At 38.7% G+C, this 25,757-nt stretch overlaps 1 protein-coding gene across 11 annotated transcripts in view; it reads left to right on the plus strand.

Annotated features, from left to right (window-relative positions):
- The window catches only part of LOC113024783 (teneurin-3), a 439,740-nt gene that overhangs the window by 18,488 nt on the left and 395,495 nt on the right, over positions 1-25,757 (plus strand). For 9 of the 11 annotated variants that reach the window (XM_026172108.1, XM_026172106.1, XM_026172111.1 and 6 more), the window contains exon 1: positions 7,008-7,798. The exons of 1 other annotated variant lie outside the window; for it this stretch is intronic. The gene's annotated coding sequence lies outside the window, so the exon portion shown is untranslated. Of the gene's footprint in view, positions 1-7,007; positions 7,799-25,757 lie in introns of those variants that run through there. One more of the 11 variants, XM_026172118.1, reaches the window with a different exon arrangement.

A 25,757-nucleotide genomic window follows, 5' to 3' on the forward strand; every position in this document is an offset into this window, starting at 1 on the left:
TTGCCCCTCACATATACTAATGTGCCACAAACAGGACTTTAACATCACCAACCATTCCCATTTTATTATGGTGTATCCATATAAATGGCCCACCCTGTATATTGAATCAAATGATGTATGAATTTCAGGTTAAAATTGCAGTTTGTGGTCTAAAGTTCTTTCATTTCAAACGTAGAATTTATAAGAAATGTTAAAGTACTTTACAGTCATGTTAAACTCCAGGCTTAACTGGATTCCTTAGTAAATAAGGAAACAAACTACTTACCAGCCATTGAAAACGAGATGGCATTCAGTTTAACAAGCTATGCTGTTGTCATGTAAATCCTTTGACATGCCAAATTTTTGGCTAGATAGTCTTTGAAAGCATACACCAGATCTCATTACTGGAAATTCCTACTTTAGTTTGTGATTTTTTTTAAATAGTAATATTTTCAACAAATCTGATTTATAGTGAGTCTAAAAATATGTTTGCAGATTTACATTTTGGCTGATTCTGACTGATTTTTGTCACAGAATGTTCAGGATGTTGAAGTACCCTATCACAATTGCCTCATGAGTTATATTTCGCTGCTGCTGTTGCTTGTTACACTTAGCAATTGTCCTAAAAGGAGGCGAAATACATTATCTTGCCTTTTTCATGAACTTTTTCATATCACCTAAAGAGCCTTGGGATAACCAAATGAAAAGTTATGTCATTAATTAAAGAAAATGTAACTCGTTTCATTGGAATATACCCGTTCCAGCAGCAGTGGTTTTAGCTAACATCTGTTTTTGCATTGATTGGTGGTTATTTCAAATATCTTTACACTGGCTCAAGTTCAACAAGTGCAGTAAAATTGTATAAGCTGTCAGTCATTAGGTATGATAAATGCCTCAGGCTACAACCTACATTTTCAGGTCTGTGTAAAGCTGCTGTATCGTGGCCTGTGATATATACAGGACATAAAACTTTTAGTAAAGCACTTCTGTCAATTGTGATGGGTGATTTCAGTTTCTCAGTCTTTGGCAGAAATAATAAATGTAGTGACTACATGTTTCTTTTTACATTAGTGGATATGATACGTTACACTCTGATAAGACATACCTCTATAGAAACCTATCTCAGTACACAGTGTTAAATTTACTGAAAAATGAGATCTCATAAGGCTTTTTTGTTTTATTGATTGTTTGCTTGTTTCGCCTTTAGACATGGGTTTTAGGTGTTACATGGTTCCATAATTCATTTTGTATTTTTATTTTAGGCTAATTATTATTAAATGTACACTTATGTCTCCTGCAGGTTCTGTTTACTCAGTTGTTTTTACTTAAATGAGTTGATTTGTTACCTAAAATAAATCAATTTTAAGTTAAGTTACAGCTTTTATTTTGTACATCAGCTCCCAGTGTAGCTTATTAGCAAATTTAGTTTTACCTTTTCTAAAACAAAATGTATAACACCCAAGAATTACAACAATGCCATCAGAAACAACAGGACAAGCTATTACCCCTCTCAAAATACTTGTCAACGTAACATCAATATATATGCCCTTATGCTTCTAGGTAGTTGAAGACATTTATGGACTGTTTATGTATCATTATATCATGCAACATTTCTAAAGTACACACACTTCTGTTTTTATCTTTTCAGGTTTTGTTTTTTCCTTTTTTTTGAATCTGTGATATTTGACGAAATTCAAAATCCTCATAGCCTGATGTAAAAAATACCTACTGGCTTGCCCTTGGGTATTTTGCTAAAGGCACTATATGTTATAAGGTAAAGAGCCTAGAATAATACAGAGTAAATACCAAAAACTCCAACCCCAACCCTATGAGTGAAACCTTCGGCAGAACCAGGCCAATGATGACGGAACAGTTACCTCTTAGGGCTGTGGAAGAGACTGAGATTAAGATTAAATGAATGATTAAATGGCAGACCGGGGTGGTGGTCCCCATCTTTAAGAAGGGGGACCGGAGGGTGTGTTCCAACTACAGGGATATCACACTCCTCAGCCTCCCTGGGAAAGTCTATGCCAGGGTGCTGGAAAGGAGAGTTCGTCCGCTAGTCGAACCTTGGATACAGGAGGAACAATGCGGTTTTCGTCCTGGTCATGGAACACTGGACCAGCTCTTTATCCTCTCGAGGATACTTGAGGGTGCATGGGAGTTTGCCCAACCAGTCTACATGTGTTTTGTGGACTTGGAGAAGGCATTCGACCGTGTCCCTCGGGGTGTCCTGTGGGAGGTGTTGCGGGAGTATGGGGTGTCTGGCCCATTGCTACGGGCCATTCGATCCCTATACAACCGTTGCAAGAGCTTGGTTCGCATTGCCGGCAATAAGTCGGACTCGTTCCCGGTGGGTGATAGGCTCCGCCAGGGCTGCCCTTTGTCTCCGGTTCTGTTCATAATTTTTATGGACAGGATTTCTAGGCGCAGCCAAGTGGCGGAGGGCTTTCGCTTTGGTGGCCTCAGAATCTCATCTCTGATTTTTGCGGATGATGTGGTTCTGTTGGCTTCATCGGGTGAGGGCCTCCAGCTCGCACTGGAACGGTTCGCAGCCAAGTGTGAAGCAGCGGGAATGAGGATCAGCACCTCCAAATCTGAGGCCATGGTTCTCAACCAGAAAAGGGTGGAGTGCCCACTCCGCGTCGGGGATGAGTTCCTGCCCCAAGTGGAGGAGTTTAAGTATCTCGGGGTCTTGTTCGCGAGTGATGGGAGAAGGGAGCCGGAGATCGACAGACGGATTGGGGCTGCAGCTGCAGTAATGCAGACGCTGCACCGGTCCGTCGTGGTGATGAGGGAGCTGAGTGTAAAAGCGAAGCTCTCAATTTACCAGTCGATCTACGTCCCTACCCTCACCTATGGCCACGAGCTGTGGGTAGTGACCGAAAGAACGAGATCGCGGATACAAGCGGCAGAAATGAGCTTCCTCCGAAGGGTGGCTGGCCTCTCCCTTAGAGATCGGGTGAGAAGTTCGGCCATCCGGGAGGAGTTCAGAGTAGAGCCGCTGCTGCTCCACATCGAAAGGAGCCAGCTGAGGTGGTTCGGGCATCTGACAAGGATGCCCCCTGGGCGCCTCCTGGGTGAGGTGTTCCAGGCATGTCCCACTGGGAGGAGGCCCCGGGGCAGACCCAGGACACGCTGGAGAGATTATATCTCTCGGCTGGCCTGGGAACGCCTTGGTATTCCCCCGGATAAGCTGGAGGAGGTGGCTGGGGAGAGGGAGGTCTGGGCCTCTTTGCTTAGGCTGCTGCCCCCGCGACCCGGCCTCGGATAAAGCGGATGAAGATGGATGGATGGATGAATGATTAAATGCAGAGTGGTGTTTATCACATCATATTCATGTCATAATGCCCATAGTATGATACGAGCATTACATAATGACGTGCAAGTAAGTACTCTGTGGAAGACTGGGAGGAACATTTTTCCTGAAGAAAGATCCACAGCATGTCTTTATCCTGTCTTCCTTCTCTCACCCCAACCAATCACAGCAGATGGCCCCGCCCCTCCCTGAGCTTGGTGCTGCCGGAGGTTTCTTCCTGTTAAAAGGGAGTTTTTCCTTCCCACTGTCGCCAAAGTGCTTGCTCATAGGGGGTCATCTGATTGTTGGGTTTTTCTCTGTATGTATTATTGTAGAGTCTACCTTACAATATAAAGCACCTTTAGGCGACTGCTGTTGTGATTTGGTGCTATATGAATAAAACTGAATTGCATTGAAAGATCGGAAAAAATAAAAAAATAAATAAAGACTTTGGCCTAGTCAAAGTTCTGACCTGAACCTGATTGAGATGCTGCAGCATGACTTTTAAAATGCAGCTCATGCTTGAAAACCCTCCAGTGTGCCTGAGTTACAACAATTCTGCAAAGATGAGTGGGCCAAAATTCCTTCACAGACTCATTTATTTATTTATTTATCGTTATAGCAAATGCTTGATTGCAGTTGTTGCTGCTAAAGGTGGACCAACAAGTTATTGGATTTAGGGGGCAATCACGTTTTCACACAGGGGCATATAGGTATAGATTGTTTCCCCCTTAATAACAAACACCTTCAATTAGAAACTGCATTTTATGTTTACAGGTGTTATTGTTGTCTTATATTGAATTTTCTTTGGATGATCTGGAACATTTCAGTGTGACAAACATACAAAAAAAGAAGAAAACAGGAAAGGGGCAAACCACTTTTTTTACACCACTGTAGGTAGGTGGGCCTGCACTGAATGGACATGGCCTCTAAGTCCTGTGAGGAGTGACTGTCTATAATTCTGCTGTTATGGCACCAGTCCTGGAGTCCATAAACACAGAGGTCCCACCCCTTCTCTTACTGGAATATTTGTTGCGGTCCTGGCGGTATCAGGATTTGCAGATGAAGCCAGAATTCTGTTGCAATCAGTAGACAACACTCCCGGACAAGATGGTTATAGTAAATCTCTAATTGTAGCTCCTGCGTTTTATTTGTGAGGATCCTGATGTTGGTGAGAAAGAATGATGGGAGCAGGGATTCATGTTGTTGTTTTGCAGCTGGATGCGGAAGCCAGCTCTGCAGCCCTACGTTTGTTTCCTCTCCCTGCACTGTCTGTGTCATTTACTGCTCCGAACAACAATACTCTGTGATGTTTGTTTGTGTTGAAGTCTGAAAACAAAAGAAGCCTGAGATTGTCCTGTGTGCAGAAATAAAAGTTATTTAACATAAATTTTTATTTTCATTAAGTGGTAGCTTTTGTGAGAGAATTCTGACCAGAGTGAGACGCTGACACACAGAATGAAAGCAGACCTTTTTCTGTCCTGCTACTATTGCTAATTATTGAATCCAGCAAACGCTCATCTCTTTTATCCATATGTTCAACTTTGGCATCTTTTCAGTGTTACATGAATACTTTTACACGGTGAGTTTCTGTTGAGTCCTCATGACTTTAACATCCCTCTAACTATCACTGCAGTCTACTATTACAGAGAACAAAACAGCCTCCTGGAGCCAGAGGATTATCTCAGGAAATAACTGGGCAACTCAAGCTTGGACCAGAACCAAATGTCAGAACTTATTTTCTGTAGCACTTGACATTTATTTAACACACCATTACTGCATTATTAGCATTCCTGTAAAAGCCAATTCTGCCAAAATTATCTGATAAAGATACCTGCATACAATAAATATTAAGGCTAAACTCTCGTAATTATTTAAGATCTTCCTGTTCAGCCTCACTTAGTAGTTTACCTGCTGATCACAAAATTATAAAAAAGAATTCTATAAATATCTAAAAACAAGCAAAACACTATTGGCCACAAACAAACTCATATCATCCTCTAAATAAAGAAACAGCTAAGAAATAAAGTCACTGATATCTATCTGTCTAAAAATATTCCAAAGGCTTCGGGACTCAAACAAACGATGGTGAGAGCCCGTACTCACAAATAGACAAAATATAATCCACTTTATTGGCCAAGCATGTGTACACATACAAGGAAGTGGGCTGTTTTTTCTTTGCTATCAGCGTAAGTATTTAATGTACGTAATCAAGTTAAGTGATGGTTGCTATCTTTTGTCATTCTTTTTTTTTAAATCTGAAAACCTCGATTTTAAAATGATTCCACAAAACTAGAACACAAAATATGCATGATGTAATAAAATGCAATGCAGCAGCCCTACACCATGTAACAACCACATCAAATGTTCTGTGTGTTGGATTTTTTTAGTTGTTGGTGTATTTCAAGCTAGTTCTACACTCTGTTTTAAACAGAGTTGTACTGGATAAATATTTTTAATATTGTGTTCATGTTAAGTTTAAGTCCATTCATTATTTAGATTAATTAATTAAATAATTAATATAAGTACAGTATTTAATGCAGGACTTGTGTATTGGATTGTAGTTTAAATAAAACATGTTACAATTATTTGACACAATATTCAAGAAAAAGAAAAAAATTAAAAAGTATTTTGCTTTGCTTAAATTTCTAACTTATGTATGTTTACTTATTTACAATATTGCAGCAAAAATATATAATAGTTCAATGACATGCTACAAACTTTGACCCCAGTAAACGCACAAACACTCTTCTCTGCATAATGAAGCTGTAGTGATTTTGTTACAGTTTTCTGTCTACATCGACTCTCTCTTGCTGAAACTGAGATCAAAGCTACGAGATTTTTTTTATTTTTTTTACATACACTGTTCAGCGTATATGCAGCCTGTAGACACAGAGCTGGTTGGAAACAGTGTTTCTCGTAACTGCAAATCATTCATAGTATCAGCTGTATGAGATCTACACTGATGGCAGCAATAATGATCACTTTCCAAATCATGCTCAGCTCCAAAATTTGGCAAAGAATACAGAAATGCAGTAACAGGTTTGGTGATGTACAAGCAGATGGGTTTCTCTGGACTTTTAATATTTTTGGTATTATATATATATATATATATATATATATATATATATATATATATATATATATATATATATATATATAGATATATATATATATGTATATATGTATTGCAGTGTATGCGTCATAGTCCTCTGTAAGGCAGCTAACTTCACCTACAAACGGCATAATTTGTACGTTTGTAGGTGAAGTTTTTTTTTCTTGCAGTGCTAAATTTTAAACATGGGTAGGCTTTGAAACTCTGGCAATTTAAAGATTATCCAGCGGTTCCTAGATTTCATTTCTCTATATAAAGTGTCCATCTCTATATAGTTTTTAATGTCTATTCATATAGTTTGAATGTTAACATTGTGACTGTAACGATATGAGCATGGTAGCGTGCTCAGCTTCCATCTTCTAAACTGAATTATTATTATTATTATTTAAGGCAACAGCACCGTAATTGAGTGTCTAAGCCTCCTTGTGATGCTCATGCTCACCCCTCCATCACCTGTTACAGTTCAGTTGTGGCACACAATGACAGCTACCCCCTCCCTCCATGCAGCCCCATTTATATCTAAGCGCGTCCGCACACACACACACACACACACACACACACACACACACACACACACACACACACACTGAGAGTGACTCGCGCACACGCGGACGCCGGCACACCGGTAGAGACGTCAGGATTGGACGCAGCAGGGGATCCCCAGCATTCCATTTCTGCCTCGCTTGGCGTATCATCATCTTTTACCGGGAGGAGATGAGCTCGCGCCGGTTCACACTCGCGGAGGGACGCAGAGGTAGCAGCTGCAGAGGACAGTCTTGTTTCTCCGTTTCACTGGAGCTTGCTCTTCCACTCTCTTTCTCTCTTGTAATAGCTTCCCCATTCTGTGCAACAAACTGTCTGTATTGTAGCTGTCGCGTGCACTGGCCGCCGGGTCAGCGCGAGGAAACAGCGGGGAGCAGAGGGGGAAAGGTGTTTCACCTGCTAGTTGATGTTTTGAAAAGAAAAGGACGTTCGGAATAAAACAGCCACCTCAGATGAACTCTTTGTTAGTTTAGAACAGAAGAGCCCGTCGCTCCATCACTTGGTTTTTTCGCATAGATCTTCTGACATTCAGGCGCGCCTTGCTGCTGGTTTAGACACAGCACCATCGTGCCTCTGTGGGTCGCACGGCGTTTCCTTTTATTACTTAAAATCACAAACAGCGTGGAAAAAGGCGAGATAGTTCCCCGGCCCCCGCAGATTCAACAAAGTAGTGAAATGGTTGGTGCGATGCCTGTAGTTTTCTTAATGATGATTTCCTTTAAATGCTGGGTTCAGCATTAGGATAGAAGAGACGATAGAAAGTGGAAGTTTTTGCCCTTTTTTCCTCAAGTCCAACAAAGCGGCTGCTGCTGTTGTCATAATCTAGAAGAGGAGGACCCCCCAACCCCCCATAGGACGAACAGGTAGGACAGCCCCGATCCCATACCCACTGCCTAGCATGCACATATGTAAAATCCTTTTCTTACATCTGTGGCGTGGATCCCATTCTCATCTCAGTTGCTCGTGTGAAACACTGTTTCACTTTTTTTCGTCAGTGCGGCACAAAGAACAACAATCAAACCCCACGTGCCTAATACAGTTGGAACTTTTCTAATTGGCTGGCTTGGTTTCCCCTCCGTCGTGTACAGTGAGCTGAGCGGAGCCGCTCTAAAAGTTGGTTGAACCGCTTTTCGCCCTGCGCTTTTAAACCAGTTATACGCCGAATGGTGTCAGATGTAGCGGAGAAAAAACTACATTTAAATCATTTCTTTATTAACTGCGCCAGTGACGGTCCTTTCTAATAAATGCAGTGTTGTGAATGAACAGCATACCGTGCTTACTTGAGGACTGAAGTATTGTATACTAAAATAAAAGACAAATAATAGCAGTTAAATGTTTACTGTATCTTTGCTATTTTTATGATATGTTGGGGCACATTTGGGGTTGAAAATAGCTTGGTTTGGTTGAACAAAATAAAATTTAAAAAACGCAAACTCCAAATAATTCATGAAGAAAAACACATCAATCTGAGTAACACGGGACTGAGAAGTCTTTGTGTCGGGTTTTCACAGGCATCTCCTTCAGTCTTAAACCAAACTCCAGCTGGATTCAGTGCGTTTCCACGAGTGATATTAATATTATATTATTCTTTATTATACATCTTAGAGTTCAAGCAATAGTATACAGTTTGCTGCTTGTAATTAGAACAATTTCCTGTGAATTAAATGTCATTATAATTAAAAGATCCCTGCTCTTAAATCTTCCTGCAGGCACTATGAAAAAACGCTGCGTTATGATGTGTTTTTCCTCATTGTGCTGACTACAAATACAATCCACTCCCTGCTTTTGTTATTTGGTACATTTTGAGGAATAGATGCAGAGAGGGGAGGTGTATGCAAAAGCTTGAATGCCTGAGCCAAGCGCTGCCACCAGCGGGATTCTCACTGTAGTGAAGGTTAAAGTGGCAACAAAGACAACAAAGATGAGGGTTTTCCTCCTGCATCATACCTTCCCTGTCTCTTCTTTATCTATCTATCTATCTATCTATCTATCTATCTATCTATCTATCTATCTATCTATCTATCTATCTATCTATCTATCTATCTATCTATATATATATATATATATATATATATATATATATATATATATATACACCTATATATGTGTGTGTATTTGTGTGTGTGTGTGTATTTGTGTGTGTGTAAAGTTTGTTGGTTTTTTGGGGGTTTTTTTTAGAAAAAGACATCTTTCTTTTTTTCCATGACCTCGTATTCCTGTGAAGTGGAATTCTGTATTCCTGATTTCTCTTCTTAAAATAGTGAGCATGTGTCCTCGGTATATTTCATGGAAAACTTTTCCATGAAACTAAACTTAATCTTTGTTGCAGCAAAATGCAGCGTTCCAGCTCAGAACTGCAAGTTTTTCTGCCTGACCTTATGTTCTATGAATGCAGAGGGTGCATTAAGAATAATTAAGTTCAGCTTAATTAAATTATTATTTCCAAATGTCCTCGTGTGCCCTTCAGTACAGCACAATAAACAACAATCAAAGCCCACGAGCCCCACTTAAAACATTACATTTAGTTTCCTTATTTTAAAAATACAAAACCTTATTATTCTTATTTATTGTAATGCATGTGTATGCAATGCAATTAGTTATAACAAACAGATTAAAGAGCAAGGTAAAACAGCTCTAGAGTATTGCAGCAATTCCCTACATACGAAATACAGTAAGTATTAACTTCATGCAACAAGAAGTGTTCGTTCAGGTTTTTTTTTCATTGTTATTTTTGTTCAGAGTTCCACAGAAATTCGGGATGACTTTGATCAGCAGCTGTTCCAAAGAATTTCAGCTTCTGTGAAATTTTTGATTTTATAGGCTTTATCTGTCCATCTGGTTCGGTTTATTTTCTTAATATATTCAAAGTTGCACAGCTGTAAAATTAGATACATCTTGGCCAGTTTTTCTTTTGCAGTTTCTCCATTCTTGCACAGCTTACTTAAAAGGTTTGAGGACTTGGCTAGAGGAAGCTGTTCTATCTTTAGGAGGAGGTAAAAATAAAAATAAAAACAAGCTGTTGCTTCAAAGTAGATTTAAAATCCAAATGTGTCTCTTTTACAGAATCTAGGCTTTACTTGAGGTTCCTGTGTGTTTATTTCATTTTGAATTCCCAACCCAGACAAAGCGCTTCATGTTGGGCCTGCACTTATTTAAAATGAATGTACGCTCCAATCAAATAATGTCTTTATTTTCTCTCACTCTCTTTTCTTTTACCTTTTTACTACATATTTATAGTTGCTGCTTATGTTTCTTCTGGATGATCAACGTGTGCAAAACCAGTAAAACCTTTACGTAGGTGGAAACAGAAATTAACATAAAAAGCCAGCAGACAAAATGATGGAATCCCACGTTCCTTATATTACAAGTCGTTGCAGAGGGTAAGAACTCTGCATCTGATATCTTTGTAATTTGGCTCTGTTGCTTGTTAATCCATAATCTTACATCATTTCACCCACTGCAAGTTATATATGAATGAATGCATCACTTCCCAAATGACTTTATGGTATTCCAGCAGCAGAAACAAATGTTGTAGGTCAGGTGTGGAGAGTTTCGTGTCACCATGAGGTACTCCAGTCATGGATGTGGGAAACATAAAGAAATCTGCAGATAGCAGAAAAATTTTTAAGATTAGTGTCTGAACATTTTAATTTATAGTTATTGTCATACGTGATACAAGTTGACTGTATTTACCTTAGTTTAGAGTTTAGCTTGCATATGTTGCCATACACATACTCACCAGTGTGTGTTCTGCATGTTCATGTATTTACATCTATGAATACACAACCAGTAAACATACAATAGTTAGTGTAGCAATAGCCTGCTCACCTGCACACACACACACACACACACACACACACACACACACACACACACACACACACACACACACACACACACACACACGTTCTCTGATAGTAGCAATAATATTTTATTTTTTGCCAGAAAGTGTGTGTGTGTGATGTGCCTGTGTATGCTTGACTACTGACATTGACACAGTATGCATCTGGTGTTCTGTGTTCTGAGTGCATATGTACCTTGTGGGATTGTGTGTGTGTGTGTGTGTGTGTGTGTGTGTGTGTGTGTGTGTGTATTTTTGATCATTGCTACGAGAGCCCTGAATCTGAAGATTTATCTGTAGTACGTGTGTGTGTGTGTGTGTGTGTGTGTGTGTGTGTGTGTGTGTGTGTGTGTGTGTGTGTGCATGCACAAATTATCCAAGGAATGCTCAGACTGAAGATCCAGCTGATGAAAGCTACGTGGAACTTTGTAAATGTTCCCTTTGTCAGTCTGCAGAACCAGTGTGCGCTTGTGTGGACCTAAAACTGAAATATTAATTGTAACGTATAATAAATATAATGGAAATAAAATGTTTTAGCTTGGATTTGATCAGGAATGCCACATAATAAATTTATATACTATTTGTTTCTAAGCTGTATCCTCAAGCTAGACCCATACTACTAGTTTTAGTCTTTGAACCCATAGATGGGCTGTCATGTCTTTACTGCAGTCGTGGTCTTGTGTTTATACACAAACACTAAGATAAGTGATCACAACTGAACACAGGTGAGAGGAAGAAATGTAAACATTTATGACAAATACCATCAGTTAGCCAAAAGCTGTGTGGTGAAAGTGAGTTTTAAAAGCTTTCTGACAGAGGCTTACAACCAACGACGTTGCAGGTAGCACAGTTAAGTCTTACAGAGTAGAGCTGCTGAATTTTACTGTTTAATGTTGAGGTCATACATGTTGTATGTGCGGCTTGCTTTCATCACATCACATCACAGAGGGTTTAATTATAATAATATTACACTAATGTAACTTGACAGTAATTATATAATATAGTTATGGTCATAATGTTACAATCAACATTTCATATATTAAATTTCAAAAACCCAAATAGTCTAGATTAAGAAGGCCGTTGAATCAATTTAATAAAACAACATAGTTACATACAGATTGCAGTTAGAGTTCTGTTAACTGATCAAGCTTCATAAGCTTTATGTGAAGTCCACCTTTCGACGTGTCACTCAAGGCAGACGAGTGTAGTCTCTTTAGTCCAGCTGATCTTGTTTTCTTCTTTTTGTAGGATTGATGTTACAGTAACATCAGAATATTACTAAACATGTAGATGACGAACTTTTCAAACCTGCGTTTTTTCTTTTGGTCATTTACGCCTCTCTTGAAGCTTCGTATTGGTGGCACTAATGTAGTAAATGAAGATACTTCATCATTTTTGTAGACTGTGGTTAGATGTAATGTATAATATATAACAGCTATATTATTCATTTTCTAACTCAACTGTCTGGATTTATTAACTTGAGCTAACACCAGGTATATCTTAAAAAAGATCCATGTTTAATAACTTAGAGACTTAGAGCTTTTTATTGTCATTGTGCAGTTTCTTGCACAGCGAAATTGGGTAGCTGGACCACAAAGGTGCAAAAGTAAGAAGAGAAAACAATATACAACAGGGGAAAAAAATAAAATAAAATAAAAAGCAATATATATGTATACATATATGTGAGTGAAACTATATACATGGTGTATGCGTGATAACGTCGTCCGCCTTATGGAAATAAAAATGAAATATCAGAAAAGTAGGCCAGAAAAGTTGCGTTCCGTCAGGACAAGCAAGGCGAGCAGTGCTTGCCTCGTCAGATCTGAAAATATACATGTCCCAAAGTAAAGCAATCTATCCTTTGATCTCAGACATCGCTGTCATATGTGGATCCAGGCCTTACATTACTGCCATCTTGTGACCGCAGTTGGGTAATGTCGCTGTGATTATTTCAATTTCATGGCATAGTGTACTCCTCTGTGCCTGTGAGGGTGTGTCCGTCTTCTGTTAACAGCGATGGAGCTGGGCGAGCTGAGAGGCCAGCAGCCTTTTCCTGGTGGTTTGTGCATACACATTGTGACTGTAAACTGATGAGAGACCAGCGAGCCACACAAGATGCCGCTGGCTGAGCTTCCACTGCTCTGAGGTCAGTTACTGGCCGCACTTCATAGGACAGGCAACTAGCATTAGCAAGTAAATGAGCTTCAGCGATTTAGCGCCACAACAGAAAGTTTCCTCTTGCTAATTACCTTGGTCAACATGTGTGATGTAACGAGACGATGGTGTTTGAAAAAGCTGTTAATGACTGCTTTAGCAGATTAGCAAGAAAATCTGTGATGATGATGGAGAGAGGACGGCAACTCTGACCATCTCCATAAACTGGCTCAGCAGCACTTTCAGATTAGCATTTATGAAAATGTATGAAGGTAAAACATTTAACCTCATTTTACATTCATATTTTAATTCTCCCTGGAGATATGAAACCTTTCAATTCAGGTGATTTTTTTGGTATTAATATTTTAATACACTGTGAAAAATCAAGATGTTGCTTGTATTATTTATTTATTTATTTTCAGAAATTCTCACAAGAGGACTGCAAACATATGCTTTGTAGAATATGATGCTGGACATTAAGCAGCATATAGTATTTAAGTATATTAAGTATTTAAAATTGCTTCAGTCTTAAACATATTAAGCAGTTATATTATTTCCATTTAATACTGATTAACACCATTTCACATTTTTGGTAGAACAATTATTTTTACTTTTGATATTTTATGCACAATTTTCCAATAATAGTTTTATGTGTACTGATGTGTTTTGATCCAGTTTTATTGCTTCGTTTCCTAAAGAAACAGTTTGAACAATTTTCAGATAATAGTGAATACATTTTGGTAATGTAGTAGATATCTATTCAACCATAGCAGTGATAATATTTTACAATTATTTGGCCAGAAAGTATGTAGTGCAAACAGGAAGTACGGGGACAGGAAGTATGTTTTAATTGATCAAATTATTTTTGTAAAATAGCTGCAGTGGAGGAAGACGTTTGTACTTCCTGTCTTCTTGCCTTTCTGTAAAAGTCTCCACTGGGTTACAGATACAACATCAGGAGAAAGAAGACATAAAAGAGAGCTTGGATTCACAGTAGGATGCAGCATTGCTGGGGCCGCACTCTGCAGTCCTTCATGTCGCTGCAAAAACTTCTGATTTAGGAACAAAAAGGATTTAATTATTTTTTGCTGGAAAGATTTTTCTCTCAGTTAATAACAGCATATGTCTGCGTATCAATAGGCTGCTGCTTTGGAATTTTGCTGAAACTCTTGGAATTTAGTTTTAATATCGGGATCCATCAATACACTGTATTTAGACGGAGTTATTATTGTTTTCGACTATATTAAAAGTGTGAAATATTTCATGCACTCACTGATTTGAAACCACACTTTCCGTTTGAGATTCCAAGAGTAAGAGCGACAACGATAGTTAGCAGCTGCATTTGTGAACTTTACAAAATGGCGGATTTTTAACTGGGAAAGAACCAGAATAATGGTAATGATAGAATGTACAGTGGTCTGTGGTGACAGAAAACTGCTGCGCAATTTCTCTTCACAAAGGGTAAAATAATGTTTCTGTTTTTATAAAATGTTTAAAATAAATAGACATTTGTTTTCACTTATTTTAGCACGACTTGGGCTTGAATGAAACACCCACAGTGTGTCTTTGAGTTCCTCCTTTAGGAGAGCTACACACCTTGTGTTGCTTGTTTTATTGCTCCCTGCCCAATTTTACTTGGCATCTGTCATCAAGGATTCACATGCAGACACTCTTGGGTCTGTTATTCCAATAACTCTAAAAGAGGAAACCCAAAGAAACAGTGCTTGGGCCACATGCATCTGCCTTAAAATTAATGATTTGTTTTGTTTTTTCTACTAGAACTAGCATGGCTGCAAGATGCATTCCATACATCTTCATTTAAAGCATAGTATTGTACTTGTATCTATGCTTATATCAAGTTGGCAGTGCTATAGACGCATTTCATCAATATTTCCACCTTACTGCAAATATTGCCATATCTTTTGGTTTAATAAATATAGCAGCATCACACATTATTATTATTATTACTATTATTACTATTATTATTATTATTATTATTATTATTATTATTATTATTACTATTATTATAAGATTATGCAAAAATATGTTTTCAAAGATTTTGTATATATACATTTTCCCACTTTGCTCATGATCTTAATGCCTTTAAAATGATGACTTGTATCAGTTGGTTTAATGTGTCCTCTCTGCTTTGTATCACTGCTGAAAACCTTTATAATTAAAAGAAAGAAAGAACTACATTGTCTCCCTTCGGACCCTCAGATTCTCGGCAGTGGTTGCAGATGGTGTGGCTGTTCGTCTCTGCGATGTAATGTGAGATGTGAGAGCTCTGGTGTGGGGTATTACAGCTGAAGCCATGAGCAGTATTTGACATAGATTTGGTCCGCTATGGTCCTCCTCTTCAGGGCATTCTGAAGGGGAAGGCTTGCTCACCTCAAAGGAGCCCTCAGTAGCAGAGGTGTCTGCGATTCTGTGATGCTCTTTGTTTTTCTCTGTCCCAGGGACGTCGGTGAGAGTAACTTGAGCATCACATATCCAGCACGGTTAGATTTTAGAGGCCATGTACATTATGTAGCTCCCATGGGACCACCAGCAATGAGTGAGTAGGAATCAGTAATCCAGCCCTTCTTGTCTGGAAGCAGAAACAATTTAAGGACGTAGCAGGGAATATATTTTCAGGCGTGGAAAGGAGAAATATAAAGATGGGGTTTGATTTAGGTTTTTTGCAGTGTAAAACTATATTATAGGAGAAATACTGAAGGGTGTTTGCTCGTTCTTTCTTACTAACTGGAGCTAAACAGAAGTGTTTCTGTTAGCGTTAGCATGATGGACCCGAGAGTGAGAGTGGTGTGTATGGTGAAAATGATCCTGACTGCACCGGCAAAGAACCTGAAGGAACTTAACATATGTGAAATGTTCATAACCAATTCTGCATAAAAACAGCTCGATTCTGTTTGAGAGGATAAAAACATTCTTCTTCTTCTCATCATCGTTATTATTATTATTACTAGTAGTATATTTTGTAATTTATAAAATATTAATGATGAATATTTTTACTGTCAGTATCAGTATGATTGTGAAATACTGGGCTGTTACCAATATGTGGCTGATAGCTAATCATGGCTGCTCACAGTAACTGCTGGGTTCACGTTTTTTATTATTTCATTTTAAATAGAATTGATTTATTATCATTATTATTGTTGTTGTTGTTGTTGTTGTTATTATGATTTAATAATTATTTCCTTGCATTGACCATTTCTTGTTATAAGAAACTTTTTGTTTTTCTGTTCTTTTACCTAAAAAACGAAAACACATTTATTAAATCTCTTTTTATCTTTACATGCATGAATATCTTGAAAGCTTTTCATTTAACCAGCATGTTTCTGTGGACACACACACAGACACACACACACAAAACCACACACACACACACACGTTGAATTTGTCAGGTTTTACAGCTTGATTGCATGACTCTGGCTTGCTGGTTTGTCACATAGAAAATTGTCTCTTTTGTGTTCAGCCAGACTTAAATATGTAAAATCACACTGTAGTATGATTGCATCATGAGAGGTTATACTATGAATAAAGTAAATAAAAAAAACAACATGCATTTTCAAAAACAATTTTCATGTATCTTTCATTCCTTATTACTTCTCAGCCGTGCCTCTTTCTCTGACGCTGATGCTCCGACTTTGACAGAGTAAAATTCACTTTTCAGGTTTAAGTTGACAAATAATACACAAAATAGATGAATTATTTTTAGTGCATTTTTGTGCAGAGTCCACAAACCTGTTATTAACTGCATTAATCAGTAAGAGAATTCCTTCTAATGGCACAAATGGGATATAAAGTAATTCTATAACACATTTTCTGATTACCAGTAATCGTATTAAATTGTAATTAAATTGTAATTAAATTGTAACAAAACATTTATTCATTAACAAGAAATTAAAAACACCACTAACTGTTACACAGTGTAATTCATAAAATATGACTAATATTAAATATCATTGTTTAATCTCATTGTTGATATAAATTCACAGTGTTTATATGCAAATGTTTGTATTTAACAAGTTCAGCAACTTCTACCAAATTTAGTGAAATAGCTTGTTTGTTATTCCAACATCAGTTTTAAAACCCAGGAAGAAACCACTGTCCCATTAAAAAACCAGACCAATTTCTGCTTTCAGGAAAATTATGGGAGATGTAAATCAAACAAAATGAACCAGATTTAACATATTTCTGGACTTGTTTGGGGTTTTTTGTTAGTTAGTTTTTGTTTTGTTTTGTTTTTTGTTAAATAGCTCCTCCCACTGTCAGAGATCTGTATTGTTATATATGTGTCACCCTGGGCATGCACGATAAATGTATTCCTAATTTAGAAATTAATTTGCCGGACAGTTTATTGCTGGTTATATTTAACAACAAATTTTTTGGTAACGCCGGTAATGGTAACATTTGAAGCGATTTCTTTCCAAAAACAAAGGCGCACATTTGTCACAGATTGTGGTGGTTGCATTGACTTTGCAAGATTTGCAGCGGTCCTGCTTGTCACATTTCACAGGCCATGTCATGGCTACCCAGGGCCACTCTCTTGTCGCATGACTGCATCAAAATGTTCAGGCGATGTCACCTGGGGACTTCAAGAGTTAAAAGTCAGTGTTAAAACTTTTAAAGGAGCTTTCCCCAATGTCTAAAAGGACAGTCAGGTTGAGTTCTTATGATTTTTTTTTATAATTTATTATAGGTTTCCAGATTTTTAACAAAAAATATTTTATTTCAGCATTATGTAGTTATCTAGTTAATATTGTTATATTAACTAGATAATATTTAATGTAATAATACACAATAGGGCTGGGCCATATCATACCTTTCACTGTAATATCGGTATAATGTTGGGCAACAATAAGAAAATATTGCGATAGAATATGGGTAAAACGCGCATGCGCAGTGCCTTTGTTTTCATACGCACATGGCGGAAAAAGCATGGCGGCGAAGGAGAATGAGAAGAGCGAAAGTGGATCGTTGAATGAAACCATGAACCTGAACTGGTTTGTAAAAATGCTGCAGCTTCACTGGTGTGGAACTGGTTTAGCTTTCGTCCGTCAGATACACAACAAAGCACTATTTTTGGTAGCGCATGCTAGCGGGTCATCGTTACTACCGTGTTGTTTGGAAAATACGGCGCACTTAAAATCAATCCTTTGATTTGTCTGAAAGTCGACAGAGCCCCTTATAATCCCGTGTGCCTTATGTATGAACTCTGGTCGTGTTTACTGACCTCGAAACGATTTTATGTGCACGGCGCTCGAAAATCTGTCAAATGTTTCAGTACGACTTTGCTGAGCTACGAAGCCGCACCGCTTGATGGATTGTGGGAGCGTTACGGCTACCGTAGGCGGAGCCTCGCGGAGTGATACGTACTGTGCTTCAACATAATGTTACCGTATTGTGTGTGTATAACTGTTTTTAAGTTTTGTGGACATTATACATGGTTATGCTGAGGATATGTCGGCCAGTTTCCACTGGAAATACCTTTTGGTTAAACTGTCAGCGAGGAATTTGCACTGTTACATTTTTATATAACTTTAATGCAGATAAAAAACAGCTGCTTGTTTAAGTGAAAATACATTGATGGTTTTTTTGCACTAATAAAGTTGTGGAGTTGTAAAGTATTTTGTCTCGTGTCAGTTATATTGTCAGTTATATCGTTATCGCAAATTTTCAAATGTATATCATGATTAATATTTTTGGTCATATCGCCCTGCTCTAATACACAAACACATTCAGCTGTTCTAGAGCTTGGCCGTTAAAGAAGAATGTGCTCTTTCTTCATTTCCAGGGTTGGACAAAAAGAACAAAATGCTGGAATGCAGTCCCTTTACATTACTTCTCTAGTAGAGAGCACAGAATTAAAATCACCTAATTAAAAGACCTAATGTTGCAACAATGCAAACTGTAAACTTTGGGTGTTGTCTGTATTTCTTGCATGTTATATATTATATTATTTTATTATATTATATTATGTTAAGGCCAAGGTAGACTCTCTTCCACAGTCGGCCTTGGAGTTTTTCCTCCCAGTGTCGCTAAACCTTTTCCTCATAGGGGGTCACATGATTGTTGAGGTTTTATTGTTGAGGTTGAGGTCTTTACCTTACAAAGAGACAACTGTGATTTAGCAGTATATAAATACAGTTTAATTTAACTAAATATTTTTTTGTATTAGTTTGGCTACGTGCAACCAATCATGTGTTAGTTACCTGTAATCTTTCATTGTAGAGCTACTCAAATGCATACCAACACTAAGTTATGTGGAAGTCCCAGCATTCATTACTGCAGGGAATGAAATGTCTGCTGCAAAAAGAGCTAAAAATGTTTGTTTTACTTTTGTTACTGTCACTGTCATGTCTACGATGTTTGTCACCTTTCTGCAGGTGGGGACTAATTCCTGCTGTAAAATAGTCGTTACTTTCTATGAAATTGTTAGTAGTGCGACATCAGGTTTAATCTGCAGCTTTTCCCACCTTTTACATGTGTTGAAATAGAGCAGAGAGTTGTTCACAGTAGTGAACGGTTTGTGCGGTTGTCTAAAAATGGCTATACCTCCCATTAAATTTTTTCAGCTGATGCAAATTTACTTGAAATCTTGAAAGCTTAGCAACTGTAAAATCCAATGTGAAGCCACTGATTTGAGTTCACATTTGATCTGCTGGCTAAAGATCAAAAAAGGTGCCAATGCACAAATACTTCTGAACTTTGAGAATAAGTGAAATACCAGTTTCTAAAGTGACTGCAGCGTAGTTGGTGCTACAGGCAGAAATGAGTAACCTGTCTTTTATGGGCTAAAATTGTGGTCATAAATAAAATCTGAAAATTTTATGTTTATAGATGAAGACGCGTGTGTGTGTGTGTGTGTGTGTGTGTGTGTGTGTGTGTGCGTGTGCGTGTGCGCGCGTGTGTGTGTGTGTGTGTGTGTGTGTGTGCGTGTGCGTGTGCGCGCGTGTGCGTGTGTGTGTGTGTGTGTGTGTGTGTGTGTGTGTGTGTGTAAAAAAGATTTACACAAGTTAAATTTTTTTGTTAAGGTCTGGTTACAGATGAAAGCATAAACTATGTGTAAAACTCTGTGTGAGTTTCAACTTGCAAGTATGAATTTTGATCCGATTTTTCTTCCTTTCACCTGATTGGTCAATGTCATGTCAACCATAAATGTAACAGTCCAATCAGAGAACAGATGGGTTTGGATGTCAGAGTGGCGCTTTACTGAGCTTCAGGTCCTGGAAGGGTAAATGCCCTTTCACGTGCCAGCGTTTTCCTTCATCACCACAAAGAAAAAAAACATTCTGTGCGTGTCCGAGTTCGGTGGACTTTTTGTCACAGGCTTACGTGCTTATATAGGGACCTCCAGAGCCTTTTCCATGGCTCTATGTATGGCGTTATTTTTGTGCCACTATTCTGAGCTCATGTTAAAAAAAAAATTGCAGGTGCAAGTGTTGCATTTTGAGGAGAAATTTATTTTGAATGAAGCTAAATTTGAGTTGCATGCAGCAATGAATTTTGTTCACTCAAATTTAGCTTTTCTTATTATTAAATATTAAATATAATAAATATATGCGATGGCCCCTAATGACAAAGCACGTACAAACTCCAAAACACATCCCTAGTTTGAACTGAACTTCCAAAACAGAGCTACCTAGATCATTTAAATTAAACAATTGAAAGCATATGTGTATTGTTTGTGTATTTATACACAAGCACTCATATATATTCAAATAATTTAAAAAAAATCTTCATTTACCTGTTACTACCACACACCAGATCTGGTCGTTGGTACTTGCTGGCTTGTGTAGCCACTAGGTAACAAAAGCTCAACACTGCGCCCAGCATCCTGGAGCACTTCTGTTGTCTTTTGTACTGTTTTGAGTTTTTACGTGTTTTGGAGTTTTTACTTGTTTTGGAGTTTGTACGTGCTTTGTCTCTAGGGGCCACCGTAAATATACTTTTATTTATTCACTCCACATAAAATGTAATAAATAAATCATATAATACAAAAACCAACTATTCACATTTCAACTTTTAACTATTTAAATTTTCAGCTTTTATCTTTTAAAAATATTTAAAAGTGAAACAACAGAAAACACTGCAAACCACAACACAAGTAAATATAAATTAAAATATGAAGAAGATGCACATTCTCTGTCATATGGGCCTGCATGAATAAACTTTCTGAATCCTTTATCATCTGCAACTGAAAATAGTTGTGGATGATTACTATACCTTTCTAATGGGACGTTGTTGTCCCTGCTCTCTTTCTCTCTCTGTGCTACTGCGAGTGTAACTACCGCCCCTCCCTCCTCTGCCCAGCGCAAAGCACAAGGCTCGTGTGCGGAGTGAAGCGGAAAAAAAGTGCGAGAGAGAGAGGGTGAGACAAAGGGAAAAAAAACCCCACGGCTCACGATAAGGAGCCGGCTCGCGTCGTTCATGTCAAAGATCCGGCTCTAAGAGCCATTTCGTTTGCGACCAACACATCACTATTCCACGCTTTAAACGCTGCACGCTCATACTCTCTCCCACACTCCATATTATCCATTGTTGATCTGCACACAGCTGTTGCCACGAACGTCGCACACGCTTACATCATTGTCACGAGACACTCTCACAAACAAAATCACAGTTTAGTAACGCAGCATGCTTACAGGAAAATAACAGTAATCTAATTACTTTTTTTGCAATAGTAATCCCTTACTTTTCTCGTTACTTGAAAAAAGTAATCGGATTACAGTAAGCCATTACTTGTAATGCTTGTAATGCATTACTGCCCATCTCTGGTTAACAGGGTGATATTCTGTAACATGATCTTTCGTTTTCATCTGTTTTCTATGGATGGTGGTGGTGTAGAAAAAACTCCTTGTTGATGGCAAGAGAAATATGCCAGTTAGAGCTTTACTGTAGCAGTGGGCTCAGCTGACCTGCAGTCAGTAAGGTTTGAGCCCTCCAGTGGCAGAAGACAGCAGAAAGGTAAAGCGGGGCAGAAGGTAACAGTGATGCCTGTCTTGACTTGTGTGATCCCTGGCATTAATTTCATTTAACTTTTTTCAATTCAGTTTTATTCAGAATAAAAGACACTGTTATTATGTTGATATTCTAAACGTTTGGCTCATCAAAGCAGCCACCTTTGGCAGATATAACAGCTGAACACACCCATGGCTTTCTTTCTACAATAGAAATCAAATATTTTTCAGAGAGCTGTTCCCATATCTGTTGCAGAAGTTCCCATAAATGTGGACCTTGTCTGTTGCTTTGCTTTCACTCTTCTGTCCAGTTCATCCCAAACCAGCTCGTTTAAGTCTGGAGACTGTGCTGCCACTTCATCAGGTTTTCAAGCTCACCATCATGTTATTTTTTCCTGAGGTAGTTCTGGCATAGCTTTGACGCAAGGCTCTTCGCCTTATTCTGATGTCGTAGCAATGGCTTTCGTGCTGCAACTCTTGCTGTCAAACCTGCAGCTTGAAGTCTTCATGACTGAAACTGAGACTTGCTTATATGACCATTATTAAACTGTGCTTGAAGCTGTTGTCCTGTGAGCCGCCAATCACACAAGTTGTTAACTCTCAGAAACTTTGGGTCTGTCAGACCTTTTCCTGTCAGTTTGTTTCTGAGTGCCTTTTGATGATGAAGGAAACTGTACTCAGTGACACCTTGACTTCCTTTGTAAGTTCTCTGTAGGAAAGACCTACATTTTTAAGTGTTATGATCGTCTTTCTCTCTTCCATCGTTAATTGCCTTTTTCTCACCGTGTTTGTAGCAACACACTACTTTCTGCAGTACAATACTGTTCAACTGGTGCTCGTGTGGGTTTGGTACCACAGTGTGTTCCAGCACTGCTTTTATCCAGACAGAGGGGGTGGAAGTAATCCAGAACAGTTGGAACAGCTGTAGAAATTAGTAGCACCAGCTTTCAAGGCTTAATCAATCTCCATTACTGTAGAACAGCTTTAAAATGTTAACCTATGTTGTGTTGCCTGATAAAGGCCTTTTTCATTATTTTTCAGTTTTGGGTAACCTTACCTTTTTTTTTAAACTTCTGGCAGTTCACGACTTACCTTTGTGCCATTTCAAGCTGTTCATTGGACTTAAATGACTTGAATTGCAATAAATAACTGGAAAATTAGAGTGTTAGCCCTAAGAGCCTTCATCAGGAACTTAATGGGGAAGTGGAAGACAGCACTAAAGGAAAACTTCAAGCCAATTACACAGGTCACCGTCACGTTTACCAAGGCGATCCTCAGTCCCCACTGCATTTCTGCACAGATCTGAACCTCCTCAGTGAGATCCTCAACAAGACTGGCCTTTACCTGGATGACATCAAGCTATGTCCTCCTGAGAACCAGCTTATTCATTTATGTCCTCTGTAGTGGACATTTGTTTTTCGTCTATACCTTTTAATAATAATGATAATAATAATAATAATACATTTTATTTTAAAAATAGCACCTTTCAGAGCACTCAAGGACACTGTACAACAAATATACAATATACACAATAATAAGAGTAACAGATAAACGTTAAAAGCATGCAGAGGTTTAAACATAAGCAATTTTAAACAGGTGATTTTTAAGGGTGGACTTAAAAAGAGGGAATGAAGTAATATTTCTGAGGCCAAGGGGTAAGGAATTCCAAAGTCGAGGGGCAGAGCAACTAAAAGCCCCGCCCCCATTGTAATCAGACGAGCAACAGAGAGGAGGAACAGAGAGCAAAAGAGAAGATGAAGATGTGAGGCACCGGGATGGGAAGTTCATCTGTACTAAATCAGAGAGGTATGGTGGAGAGAGAGAATGAATAGCCTTAAATGTATAAAGGATTATTTTAAAATGGATGTGAAATTTAACCGGGAGCCAGTGGAGCTGCTTCAGGATTGGGGAGATGTGGTGGGTAGAGGAAGTCCTAGTAATAATACAGGCAGCAGAGTTCTGGACACGTTGGAGCTTGTTGATGGGTTTTTGTGTAAGGCCAAATAATAGTGAGTTACAGTAGTCAATTCGAGAGATAACAAGATTATGGACGAGAATGGCAGCGGCATGAGGAGTGAGGAAAGGGCGGAGGCGATTGATGCTACGGAGTTGAAAATATGCTGCACGTGTGACATTATTGATGTGTGAATTAAAGGACAATGTGCTATCAAGAATGACACCCAAGCTTTTCACAGAGGGAACCACAGATAGGGACCAACGAATTATTGATAGTGAGAGAAAAATCGTTAATTCTGGACAGCAATCGTTTAGTGCCGACCAGGAGAAGTTCAGATTTATTGCTGTTGAGTTTAAGGAAGTTGGAGGAGAACCAGGAATTGAGTTCAGCTAAGCAGAGGGTGAGGGAGGGTGGAGGAAGAGTGGAATCGGGTTTGGTAGAGAGGTAAAGCTGGGTGTCATCGGCATAGCAGTGGAACTGAATATTATATTTACGAAAAATGTGTCCGAGTGGAAGAAGGTAAAGGATGAAAAGGAGGGGCCCGAGGACAGATCCCTGGGGCACCCCAGTAGATAGAGGAGAAGGCTGAGAAATAAAGGGTTTTAGTTGAATGAACTGAGTGAAAGCAGGCTAATGGAGTATGAGAGAGGCCAACAGAAGCTAATCTGCTAAGAAGAATTGGGTTAGAGATGGTGTCAAAGGCTGCACTCAGATCAAGGAGAATAAGGATGGAGAGGAGACCAGAATCAGCTGCCATAAGAAGATGGTTTGTTATTTTTATAAGAGCAGTTTTGGTGCTATGCAGAGGACGGAAACCAGACTGGAACTGTTTGTAAAGGTTATTATCAGTTAGGTGTAGATGGACTTGTGGAGCAACTATTTTTTCAAGAACTTTTGAGAGGAATGGTAGATTGGAGATAGGACGAAAATTGTTAAAGTTGTTGGGATCTAGACCTGTTTTTTTCAGGATTGGGGTAATGGCGGCAACTTTGAAAGAAGCAGGAACAGTTCCAGTGGTGAGTGAAGAGTGAATAATAGCAGATATGAGGGGAAGGAGAGAGGGTAAACTGGCTTTGACAAGGACAGTGGGGATAGGATCAAGCTGGCAAGCTTTGATTTGTGGATGAGATCAGCAATATCAGTTAGAGATGGAAGTTGAAAAACAGAAAGGAAGTGAGAAGGGGGTCGAATTATGACAGAGGAGCTACATTGAGCATTAGGGACCAAGTCTAGGTGTATTTTATGAATTTGTTCAGTGAAGAATAGCATTAGAGAGTCGCAGAAGTTAGATGAATAGAGATGAGCGGGCAGAGAATCAGGTGGCCTGTTAAAGGAGTTGAATAATGAGAATTGGGTCTTGGTGGAGTCCTCACATGAACAGATAATGGTAAAATGATAGGCAGATTTGGTTTGACTGATACATTCCCGATAAAACAGAACATGGTTATTAAACATACCCTTATGAATAGTAAGGCCAGTTTTCTTGTAAAGACGTTCAAGCTGTCGGCCTTTAGCTTTCAATAGTCGGAGTTCAGGTGTGTACCAGGGTGCAGAGCGAGAGAAGAGTACATTTCTGGTTTTTTGTGCAGCAAGAGAATTCAAAATACTACAGAGGCTATGATTATAATAAAATACTAGATAATCTCGAATAGACAGATTGTTAAGAGACAAGCAGCTAGAGAGAGCAGAAGAAAGGATATCAAGATTTATATTCTTGATTATAGAGAAAGTCATGTGAACATTAAAGGAGAGAAGTAGATGATCCGAGATTGGCAGCTCGTCAGCTTTGCTTTTGACTTATTTGAGCTATCTCACTAAGTCCTGATGTACTAAATAGAGGACATCGTGGGCTTTACATTGACAGCTTATGTGTTTGGGTGGTCTCTTTTAGCTCCAAAGAGGAA

This window comes from Astatotilapia calliptera, chromosome 6 (assembly GCF_900246225.1).
Source record: "Astatotilapia calliptera chromosome 6, fAstCal1.2, whole genome shotgun sequence".
In the NCBI taxonomy this organism is placed as follows: Eukaryota; Metazoa; Chordata; class Actinopteri; order Cichliformes; family Cichlidae; genus Astatotilapia; species Astatotilapia calliptera.